Here is a 9,133-nt window from a genome sequence, read left to right as displayed (position 1 = left end):
GAAGTTACTATTTTTTCCTGAAACAAATCTCATGAGCAAAACATCTTTCTCTGATATTTCACTATGCCTGTTCTTAAGCAATCTGAAAACAAACGTCTTTGCCAATACTGTTGCTTAATTCAGAAGCATTTGAATTTGTTGTATCTGATCATGCATCCATGCAGTTAAAAGGTTTTCCACTTCATGTATCAGCCCAGCACTTTTTCTTTTGACTGTTGACTATACTGGCCTTATTCCTACCCTATCAGTTTTATCTTCACACTGGCATCAGTCCTAGTCTTTAGGATGCCATAAACATGAGTTTTTGTTTTCATTGTGTGAATCTTAGTCAAGACAAGGTAGGAAAAGATTTAAAAGTCAAGCATTCAGAAGTTAAGGGTAGCCTACATTTTATCCTCTCTTTCTTATATACACATTAACACTGAAACAACCTGAGACCAACATTCTATTCAGAAACCTGAAACCATTTAATCTTACTTGTATCCAATCTTTTTATCCCATATGCTTTCTCAAACTCTTAAACCTCCATTGCCTTGAACTTCCTCCATCCTATCCTTCCAGTGGGGATAGGGTTCCCCTCTCCATCCTTTCAACATCTTCCTCCTTTACAATGCTTTCCACTATGCCAATCTGTTTCATGACAAACAATCTACCTCTTCTCCTTTGTTCTTGCCCTTTGTTCTCTCCCAAAGACAGGAAACCTTCCTCCAAGAAGTCCTCTAGAGGAAAAGCTACTCATCCTTATGCTTTGGGTGAGGGGAGAAGAGAGGGTGTTCCTAGGAATAAGTATTAGCTAGCTCTCCTTTACTGCTTTCAAAACTTTCTTTCTCCACCCTCCTGCTAAAATACCTTGTTCTTGAAAATGACTTTACCATTATCTAACCTACTCTATTACAATAATCCACAGATTGCCTGGTCAGTTTTCCACTGTTTAGTTTCTAGAAGCCCAATCAGCTTACAGATGCTTTTTCTGGGATAGAAGACAGTTATATCTGGAAGCTAGGATGAAACAAGCACAATTTTCTAAACCTGAGTTTGAAGTCTGTTGCTACCTGCTACTGCCTCTCCTGATATCTAGAGTATATTCACCCATTGTCTTCATATATGCTTCCTTGCCTCCCTTTGCTAAACTATCCTAGGCAACAATCAGAATTTGCCCTACCACTACAAGTAGTGTTCTCACCAAGGCCTTCAATGTCTCCTTGTTGACAAATCCAGTGAATACATTTTTTTGACATACCAGTCAAAGATTGTACGCCATTCTTAAATGATCTCTTACTTTGCCTCTTATGACACTTTTTCTCTAGGTTCTCTTTTTATCTCTTTTGCTCCTCTGGCCATCCCTTACATGTTGATGTTCCTCCCATTCTGTCCTAGGATCTCTTCTGTTTTTACTTGATACTCCCACTTTTGGAAACAGAACCCCTTTCTTCTCATATCACTCCATTCACCACCATAACCGTGATTCTGGACCTGTCTAATTCTCTTTGGTCCTTCAAGATTCAGCCCAGGAATTCTCTCGTCTATGTTCTCTTTCTTGACTTATTTCCTTCCTACTCCTTAGAGCCTTCTACATTTCTTTGCTTTTAGAATATGTATTCATTAGTTCTTACCTTTATTTTGTCTTAACTTTTTGAATGTTACTTTCCTTAAGGCCTGTGACATATTAACTGTGTACTTTTTTTCTTGTTTATTACAGGTTTAAAAGAGATCATCCTCTCTGAATGCGCCTATTGCTATCATTTCCTCAATCAGTTCTGCATTGTTAGTAAACGTAACGTCCGAAGCAATGTTTCCTGGTTGTGCTTTTTCCTTTGCTTGTGAGGAATTAGATTGTCAGCAATATTAAGACAGGAATGTATAAGTGCTTCTACTTTTAGCATAAGTAAGTCTAAAATATGTATATAGGTGAAGCTCGTATCCCTACAATGTCTTGCCTATGAAAGAACTGAGGTATTTTAAAACAGATATCTACCATGTTCTCTATTTGGGTAGTGTATATATGCTTTAAAAATCTTATAATTTCTATCTTCTCCTCCTTTAAACTGATAAAATATTCATACCACATATCTACACTGAGATTCTTGGATTTTCATATGGATGCCCGTTTTGATGAACAGTCTCATACCACAATTCTTATTTTTTTATTTCCACCATGGCCTTCTAAGTATGAATCACATTTCTACTAGGCAACATTCTAAGATGGCCCAGAAGATTCCCTCTCTCTGGTGTACAGGCCCTTATATAAGCCCCTCCTTTTAAATATGATCAAACCTATGAATATGATGAGATATCAGTCCTCTGATTAGGTTACTAGTCAGTTGACTTTGAGTTACTCAAAAGGGAGTGGGCTTGGCATAATCAGGTGAGCTCCATACAAGAAGGTGAAGCATCACAGAGACACTTCTGCTGGCCCCAAAAATTCACTTTCTCCACTTTTCTGAGCCTATCACTACTACAGCTTAACAGTGTTTCCCAAGTTTCCCTGATGACAGCAGTTCCTGTTGTGACCTGCCATTGGAAATCACATGACAAAAAAAATGTGGGTAGCTGTAAGAATCACCTGGGTGCTTGATAAAAAGAGAACAAAGCAAATTTCCAGGCCCCACCCCACACTCAATGAATCTTCAGGAGGAGGGGCTTGATTATCTATTTTGTCAATAATTCCTTCTAGTGAATGTTATCCAGGAAATTGGGGAAATGCTGGTTTATACCATGGTCCAGAAAACCAGCTTATTTGACACCAGCTATGGAAACATCTGGTAAATCATTATATCCCTTAATACTTCCAAAATTATGATATTCAATTGGGAAAAAATGAGAATTCCACTTGTGTCCCAATACCCTCCGTTTCCTACCCCAAATTGAAAAATTACTGAAGATTTTGTTATTGTTTAGTTCTGGTAATCAAACGTATTCTCCAGGGCCTCACTATGTATGGTTTGTGTCCTCTTCACCTCATTGGTAAGGGAGGTATTCCCATCCTAGGGTTATAGGGGTGGCTGAACACATTCCATCCAACACAGGGCAGATGAGATTAACAGCAGTTTATTAATCACATACACTCACAGTCTTGGGGAGGAGACACCACATGCCATGTAACACCATACAGAGTGGGGGTGGGGTTGTACTCAGGAACTGAGGGAAGAACCAGGGGCTGTAAGAAGCAGGCTTTGTAGTATCAGAAGGGTGGGGGTGACCCCTAGTGCCCTTGGAGGATGTGATTGGTTTGTTTGAATGATTCCATAGGCTGACAGAGAACCCACTACTGAGGTGTAAGCAGGCACTGTGCCTGGTCTCCTTGATAAGGATGGTTGTTAGACAAGAGGCCCTTATGTGTGGGAGCAGAGTGAGGAGGAGAACTTGTGGATAGGTGATTTGAGACTCTCCTGGTTCCACCAGATGCCAAGGCAACGCATAATATGGAGCCCTATTTTTAGGCCTTACATCACACACTACTTCTGATGAACAGTGGCAGGCAAGACACTCAGCATACCCTGAATATGTGTACCGAGAGGTACACCATGCTGGATGAGGGAATCTTTAATGCATATTTACATGTAACCATTTTTTATTTGTAATATTTATAACAGTAAAAAATTAGGTTCTTGGATTCCCAACTGTATATCATACATTTATTTCTTGTTAAAATATCAGATTTTCAAAATTATTAATGGAGGAGGGATATTAAACTATGTTATCATGAAGTTTGAGTCTTTCAAAATAATTCATTTCAATTGTACTTAAAATATCTTACAGAACAGAAATACTAAGACCATAATGCTTTAAATCAAATAAATTTGTGACTCCTTCTTCTTTCTAGGAAGTTGTTAAAGAACATATTTGTCTAAATAAATTTGCCCTTGGCTCCAACTTCAGAAACAAAGAGCAGAAAGCCATTAGGGCTGCTATTTCATTTTTCTAATAAGAAGAGAGTAGATAATTCTTTCTACGTGAAAAAAATTTAGCCGTAAAACTTTTTTTTACTTTCTATAGCACTTGGAAAACTTTTCAAACCTGACATACAGCCTGCCTTTCTGTCCCACCATATGCTATTACCCGCTAGGGATGGATGTTTCCTTGGTAAAGAATCATTGCTGTAGCTTTCAGTATAGCCATGAATGTGATTGGAGGCAGAGCCGCTGATAACCACTGTGCAACAGTGTAGTATCTCCCTCCCCTTCCCTCTCCCTCCCTTCCTCTTCCCTTTTCTTTTTTCTTTCCCCTCTTTCTACCTTACTACTGTTGCCAGTTAATTGAAACTTATAAAGAGGACTTGAGCTTCATGTTATGAAAGAAGGCAGTAAGATAAATGACTCTTTAAGCCAAAGTTCTCATGGACTAGAGTTGCAAGAGTTACAAAAGTCTGAAGCCTCAGAGCTGTAGAACCTCTCTGGGGTAGATATAATTCTAAAACATAATTCAGGGTGATCTAGTGAGTAGTATTACCAAAATAACCAAAGTGAGGATTAAGAATAGTGTTAATTCTATTAAGAATTTCAGGGATGTCTAGGGATTTTCTTCCCAAAAAGCTTACTTCATAAGCATAATCTTTAAATATTATATTTTTAAAGTATATCTATACATAGCTCATAAAGAAGGAAAATAAAGGAGTATTTGTTTGAGACTCAGAGAAGCCATTATTGCTTGGACCCAGTATTCCTATTCATATTAACTTTGCTAACTGGGAGTAGCAATCATATTTGCGATAAAAGCAACTAAATGAAAAAACCCTAACTCTAGTGAGCTGAACTTGCAAGCCTCAAGTTGTGCAGTAATTGCAAACATCATATATGTCAATGTAATAGTTGCAAATGTGAAACATGATCTAGTTTAAATCATAATTAACCAGAGATGGGCAATGGTTCAGAAATGTAATGTTTCCATTTAAAAGATGTTAAAATTCATTACAATATTAGCTTCATGTTTTTAAAACTTTTTGGACACTGGGTTTAGGCCCAGAGGAATTTCGAAAATCAAAATTGACAGTACATATTTAACTATCATAACCACTCAGCAATTATGCTTAGCTGCTATATTCTCATCCAATAACTGCACAATCTAGGAACTCCTGTGCATATTGAGATTTCTATGGAAGTTATAGCATTAATGAAATTGAGTTTTAAATTTCCCTAGGCTCAACCTAGACATTAAGAATATAAATGTAAATTAACAGAGAAGAACTAGCAGCCATGAATACTAACACTCAAATCACATTCATTTTCATTTAAATTTTACGCAGACATCAAGGAAACAATTTTTCCCCCTTTCCTCCAAAGAAATTATATTAATAATTTTGGCAGTCTTCCTGTGAAGGAACAATGTGCAACATCTTTACATTACTTAGAAAACAGGCATATTGTAACAGTTGATAGATCATGTTTGCTTTCCTTGTGGGACGATTTTAGAGACTATACTTAAATAGGCTACTCCTGAGTTTAAGGAGATTCTAAGGTTTAAAAGTATGAGTTGAATATACTTACTAACTAGTACTTTGATAATGGTATATAGTACTACCAGGTATACCAAAGGGAAGCATAAAGTAAATAGTCAAAACAACAACTCCGCATAATGATATAACTAGTAGCTCCCCACCCCCCAATTTTTCTAGAAGATGTTGCCATAACTAGAGGGTTATGTGTCTCTTACGTGGCTTTACTCATCCTTCTTTTTCCCTCCTTTCCTTCAGATTAGACAAACAGAAGGAAAAGGGGAAAGAGTAACAAACTGCTGGTTGTTTAGTATTTGGTTTACTTGACATTTGGTAAAGGAAAGAGTCCTCTAGGTAGAAGGACAGATCCAAGTAGTTTGGGGCTCCTGGGCCGACAAGTGGACACCAAGTTCAATCTCTGTAAAAGTGAAAGTGAAATTTATCCAGCGAGTAGCTCCATTCCAAGGCTGTTTATTTGAAACATGCATTTATTCAATTAAGTATGGTTGAGCAGGACAATGAGAGCGGGAAGCTTAGCTTATGTATCCTAGCTCTTGGGCCCTTCACTCAAGATAAGAATTTGATCCTCTTTATTTGCCTCATAAGGTCTTTCCACCTAATTTCTCTGTGAATTTCTCATATGGACTCTCTTCTCTGATGAAAGGTTTTTCCTTGGTGTTACAGATAAATTTCTTCTGGGAAATACATTATCAAATATAATTGTTATATAACAATAATAAAAATTCATAATCAATTTCCCACAGCATTCCTGATAGAGATGTGGAATCATTATTTAAAAAACCCTGTGTAGTAGTAAGATCTTCTTGAAAGTTCATATAGGGGAAAAATATGCACAAGTATTCTTTATTTAACCATACAAAAAAAAATTAAAAACAAGAATGAGAGAGGAAGGGGAATGCCTTACTGGAGAGAAGTCAAACACACTATAAAATGTTAATATAACATGGTATTAGTTCAGGAAAGTCAGTCAAATCAGTGGAAGGTAACTGAGAATTTTTAAAAAGATGTATAAAGCTATTGAATCAAAGGTATTTGGTTTACAATAAACTTCATATTACTGAGGAAAGAATGGACATGTCATAAAAGATTTTGGAACAAGTGGCCAATCAAATGGACAAAAAAAAAAAAAAGACTGTACCCCTTAATAGAAGCCATTAGCAAAAATAAATGTTAGAGTTATGATTTTTAAAAACATATTGAAAATAAGAGAAGAAAATAATGGATACTCTAAAAAAAATTGTGGGTTGTAAAGTGTTCCTAAGCAAAATACAAAACTCAGACTCCATGAAAGAAAGACTGACAGATTTGAAAACATCAAGTGATAGATGAGAGAGGATATTGACAACATGCACAGCAAAAGAGTAATGCCTAGAATATATCAGAATTCCAACAAATGCATGAGAAAAAGGAAAATAATTTATTAGAAAAATGAGAAAATGACATAGGTACTTCACAAAAGAAATAAAAAAGGCAATAACCATATGAAAAAAAGTTCTGCCTTATTTGCAATCAAGCAAATACATATTAAAACATCAAAGAGATATTTTTGTGCATTAGTGTAAAATGTTTGATGATGTACAGTGTTGTTTAGTACAGGGGGAATGCACACTTTCATACACTCCTGCCTTTTTGAAGGGATATTTGGCAGTATACAGCTCAATCTTTAATCCATCAAATCCACTCTAGGAATCTAGTCTAAGGAAATTCTCATACATGCAAGGCCACCTTGTACCTTTGAGCCCAGCCAACTCTCCAGCAGAAGGCAGCTGCACAAATACGTCAAGTAAAAAATCAGCAGAGCAAACATGTGGTTAACGTACAGAATCATGAGAAATGATAAACTGGTGTTTTTTTTAAGCCACTAAGTTTTAGGGTCATTTGTTATGCAACAACAGTTAACTGATAGAGAGGATATGAGATCTCACGGAGAGACACACGGAGAGGCCCAACTCAGTTGTTCCCACCACCCCAGCCAGGTCACCAGACATGTAAAACCACGTGGTATGAAGCCAGCCTCATGTGACCTGCCAACTGAATGCACCTACTTAAGTGAGCCCAGACAAATCCAGCAGAAAAAATACCCATCAAACCCACAAAATTGTGAGAAATGGTAGATGTTGTTTTAAGCTATGAAGTTTTGAGGTAATTTGTTATGCAGCAGTAGATAATTGACACCATATCCAAAAGCCTAATTTATTAGATACATAGAAAGAATCTCTTCTAAATACAATATTACCTCTTAGTCATTCCCATGGCGTGGACTAAGGATGATATTAAATCAAGGCATCAGATATTGAAGAAAATTTCCTATTTGAAGTAGGAAACTTGATCATTTGAACTTACCTCAATCAAATAGAACATATTATATACTTCTCTTAATTCCCATTATTTTAATCCTTTGTTTTAGAAATAAAATTGTTAAATTCAAAACTTGTCCCCAGTTACTTCTCAAGGACCTACTATGTGTAACTAAGATATATAGAAAGATATGTCCTTGCCCTGGAAGACATAAGTACAATAGGAGAAATAAGCTTCTAAATAAAAAACTATAATACAAAGCAGAATGAGATAAGGGCCAAGAGAAGTAAAGTGCTTTAGCAGTTCAGAAGAGAGGGCATTTCAGGATGGAAGTTTGGGGAGTACTTCTTGGAAAAGACAGTAATGGATATAAGTCTGATAAATATGAGTGCACAGCGAGAGATGGAGAAGGAGGGGCATCCCGGGCAGATGCAGGAGTGTTTAAAACTATAGAATTTTTAAGCTTTATTCACAATAGTATTTGAACAACAGGATAGACGGTCCCATTGTAACCAAGTGTCCATTTGATGGCCTGTGGTATAAACTGTACTTTACACAATTTCAAGACAGAGAGAGAGATCTACAGTATCCCTCAACCAATGCATCAGATATCCTAGAAATTTGATGGACCTACTTTGTGGTGGTATGTGACACCTACCTATACCTATCCTGAAATTGGAATTCCTTTGGTGATAAAATAAATTGGTTCTGGAAGAGTCTGCATTATTAAAATGATTATTACTGAAAAAATATGTTTAAAGCAGACCTTGAGATAAATAGAATCATACCTTTAAAATGAAAGGCATGAAGATGTGTAGGAAGTGTAAGGAAGATTAGTTCTGTTTTTATTTCTTAATAATAGCTTTCTGATTATGAATTAGTACATATTTATTATGGAAAATAAAATATAGAAACATATAAAAAAGAAAGTTAAAATCACTAACGATCTCATGAATCACTATTAATACTATGATCTATTTTTCCTAGTCCTTTCTCCATGCATCTACTTGTAAATATTTTAGTTTTAGTTAATTCATATACACCTGAGATTACATGCTTTTCTAATCTCCCGTTTTTCCTATTTAAAAATATTTTAGGGGTCAGTTCAGTTTTAAACTAAGTTGAGTTTGAGGTAACTGTGAAATATTAAGGAGGAAATGTCCAGCCAGCTGTTAGAGGTGGCACCTAGGAAGAATGTTGGAACAGGAAATAGGGTCTCAAAGGTATCAAACTAGAATTACTGAAACCTGGAAATGAAGTGAGATCATTCACACTTTTTCAAAGTGTGAGTTACTGGGTTAAGAAAGCAATTGATTTGGTTGGAATAGAATAGATAATTTCAAAATGCATCATACAGTAGTTGTAAGTAATCATTCTGGATTG

The sequence above is a fragment of the Camelus bactrianus genome, chromosome X, assembly GCF_048773025.1.
Source record: "Camelus bactrianus isolate YW-2024 breed Bactrian camel chromosome X, ASM4877302v1, whole genome shotgun sequence".
Classification (NCBI taxonomy): Eukaryota; Metazoa; Chordata; class Mammalia; order Artiodactyla; family Camelidae; genus Camelus; species Camelus bactrianus.
Note: the sequence above shows the minus strand (reverse complement) of the source record.